This window comes from Myotis davidii, unplaced genomic scaffold, assembly GCF_000327345.1.
Source record: "Myotis davidii unplaced genomic scaffold, ASM32734v1 scaffold378, whole genome shotgun sequence".
NCBI classification, from domain to species: domain Eukaryota; kingdom Metazoa; phylum Chordata; class Mammalia; order Chiroptera; family Vespertilionidae; genus Myotis; species Myotis davidii.
Window position 1 is genome coordinate 2360648 of NW_006290631.1, and position 3422 is coordinate 2364069.

At 48.2% G+C, this 3422-nt stretch overlaps 1 protein-coding gene across 1 annotated transcript in view; it reads left to right on the forward strand.

Moving 5' to 3' along the window:
- ZBTB7C (zinc finger and BTB domain containing 7C) overlaps positions 1 to 3422 on the forward strand; it is a gene marked incomplete at its 3' end in the record, with an annotated part of 214710 nt that overhangs the window by 158175 nt on the left and 53113 nt on the right. The gene's annotated exons all lie outside the window — the stretch shown is intronic.

Genomic DNA, 3422 nt, shown 5'->3' on the forward strand with positions numbered 1-3422 from the left:
CCCTGGTTTTGGTAACCATTCTCGGTTGTGCTGGGGTTAAGTCATTACTATGGATTACTGCAGCTATCAAGCCCTGTCTCCTTTCTCTGAGCAGCCTCGGTTGGTAATTCTTTCAGCCAGCATTTACTGAGCATCTACTAGGCTGGAATATGTGGTGCTTTTACAGTGAATGTGTATCGTTTTGATGTTGCGATAGTAGTAGCTGGGGAAACAGCTGACTGCTATCTTTTGCTCTCTTACTGCTTGGCAGTGAATTTTAGGATGTTTTTCAATGTCAGAAGTTGTCAGTGTCAGAAGTGTTTTTAAGAAGTTGTTTTTTAAAGGCTATCTTTTTCTAGCTAACCTCTTGATTTTTTTCCCCCAAAGTAAAGACTGCTTGTTGGCAAGTTTCCTATTTGAGGAGCAACTAACACACAGGCCTCTAGACAGGCAGCTGGTGTCACCTGGGGCTTTCATGACCAGGGTATTAGTCCCAGAGCCAGCGAGCCAACTGTGCCCAGATGGCTTGGGATGGTTAGCACCTTTGCCAGGTCTTCTAGGGCTCAGATGAATTAGGCATCAAATATATGCTGAGCCCATAGCTACAATGTGCTCCATTTGGGAGTAGCACTCACAAGCTCTGAGACTTAGAACAAGTTACATAACCTCTCTGCCTCAGTTTCCTCACCTGTAAAGTGGGCATAACAGTAGTATCTGCTTGATGAGGTTGTTGTGGTAAATGAATTAATACATGCAAATTGCTTAGAAGAGTGCCTGGCATAGAATAAGTGCTTGGCAACAGTTAGCTACTTGGAAAAACAAAGCGTATACCTGTTCCATCCAGAACATAGCCTCTACCCACATGTGGCCACGGAGCACTCGAACTATGGCTAGTCCAAGTTGAGCTGCGCCGTCCATGTAAGATTGCTATGAAAAAAAAGAATGTGAAATAGCTCATAACCATTTTAAAAATACTGATTACACGTTGAAATGATAATATTTTGGATAGACTGGTTTAAATAAAAAATATGTTGTTAAAATTAAATCTACCTGTTTATTTTTACTTGTTTAAATGTTGCTACTAGAAAATTTAAAATTACACAGGTGGCTCACATTATATTTCTACTGGGCCCTACTGGTCCGGAGCAATAACACGTAGCCAGCAGTGACTCAGAATCTTGAGCATTCAGTGTGAGAAGGGCCAGTGTGGAACCCGTGCTGCAGAGGCAGCTGTGAGCCTGCCTCATCGGAGGCCAGGGGAGGGGGAAATGGGACTCTGGTGATGGGCAGAGGCTGGGGAGGAGGAGCTGGGCTGGGCCTGCAGGCTGCCTCCTTCCCCGGGCAGCAAGGAGGAATCCAGGGACCTGGGCACAAAGGGGTGGCAACAGGTCAGCAAGCTCCTGAATGATGTACAATAAGGCCAGACCACCCCATGACCTGCCCCAGACGAGGACGGCCCTTCCAGTCCCCCACTGTCCCACGGACAGGGCCCTGCTCCCACTCAGGTCCCCACATTTGCTCATCTGCACCCCCCTTCCAGGTCTCGGGCTTGATTTGCAACCTTGTTTTCCAAAGGAGGGCCTGCCTCCCGGCTCCCTCCCCCAGCCCCCGGGCGGTGGCTTCAGTCTCCATTACCAAACCCTGTGACAAGAAATGCAGCCCCCTTATTAAAATAATGTAATGTCTAACTAAAATAGAAACCCCAGATAACAGTTTTTGATGTTTTAATGACTGGGCTCATTAGACAGAGTTCCCACTTAAAGTGTCTGTCTAGCAATTAAGGCTAAAAAATCATAAATGATGACCACACCTTCTGTGGCTTAATGGTTACTCTGAAGGCTGGTCTTATTATCTCGGTGATACAGTCTGTGATAAAAAAGAATTTAAGATACTCTCCCAAGATTTATTTCCCCATTAGCAAGCTGGAGGAGGAAGGTTAAGAGTACTCTTAAGGTCAGAAAGAGAGAGGGAAAGGAGAGGGTGAATAATAAGACGCCTAGAATTTCCCTCCCGCAGAACCAGCCCCACGGGGAGGCCCCGCACTCCGAGGGGTTTAACTTCTGCCTGTCACAGGGAAGTCTGTGAATTGTTACTCCAAGTGACCCCAAGCAGTTTATTTAGTTAATTGTCAAGCACGCAGGCTGAACTGTAGAATCGCACTGCCTCCAAGAAAATTATTTGCCATCCTAATGTGCTGACGACGGAGGAAAAGGAAAAGGGAGCGTTTGATGGGAACAGCCTGGGAGAGTGCGTCCAACTCCCCCGAACCGAATGTCTAGAATGAGGGGTTGCTGATGGGAGCAAAGGGAAGCGCAACCAATAGCTTGCTGTCGCCAAAGAGATGGGGGCACGAGTGCCCCATCCCACCAGTGACTGGGCTTGGGCTTCGGAGGAGGAACCTGAGAAGGCGGCCCGCAGTGGCTTCAAGGAGACACACACTCCTGTTCAGAAGGAAGTAGGGAAGGGGGGCACCTTTGGCCTTTTATTAGGCCTGTCTTAAGTGATGAATGATATTTGGACAACTGAGGCCATTAACAGAGCCCTTGTACTTGTCCTGGTGGGAGGGGCCTGCAGCCAGCTGTCTGAGATTGGAGGGTGATAACCAAGCTGCTGCTGCTGCTGCTGCTTCTTTTTTAAATCCTCACTTGAGGATATGTTTATTGATTTTAGAGAGAAAGCAGGGCGGAAAGAGGGAGGGAGGAAGGGAGGGAGGGAAGGAGAGAGAGAGAGAGAGACATCTATTGGTTGCCTCCCATACCCACCCCACTGGGAATCAAACCTGAAACCTAGGCATGTGCCCTGACCAAGAATGGAATCTGCCACCTTTTGGTGTCTGGGACAATGCTCCAACCAACTGAGCCACCAGGCTGGGGTGATACCCAGGCTTCTTATAGAGGGGCCTACTCCAAACCAGTTGGAACTACCTGGCAACCTCCCCAACCCCAGCCAGCAGGAGGGGTTGGTGGGGCTGTACCCTGCCAGTTCATTTTCAGGAATCACACTTCGTCCTCAAACTTGCCCGGTCGCTTGGCTGGATCTGTCAGTCTCCTGGTAGACAGGTAGGCCTGGGGCGGTTGAAAGGTGTGTATGAAGCACAGGGCATGCTGGGTGGTCACAAAGTTTAAAGCGATTGTGAGAGTGGAAGTTCACTTACATGTCATCCACAGGATGGGACCTCCTTGAGCTGGCTTCACCTCATACAGAGAGACTGGGAAGCCCACAGGCTCAATGGCAAGACATTGAGGTGTGTTCTTTCAACAACTTTCAACACTTGATTATTATTTATTAAGTATTGATTCTGTGCCAGGCATTGTGCTGGGATAACTTGTGTGAAAGATGAGATGACATACTTCAAAACCACTTATCAGAGTGGTGTTATCATTTACCCCTAGGGCCTGCTTGGTAATTAATAAAGCATTTCTAGGTACTCAGTCATGCCTGAC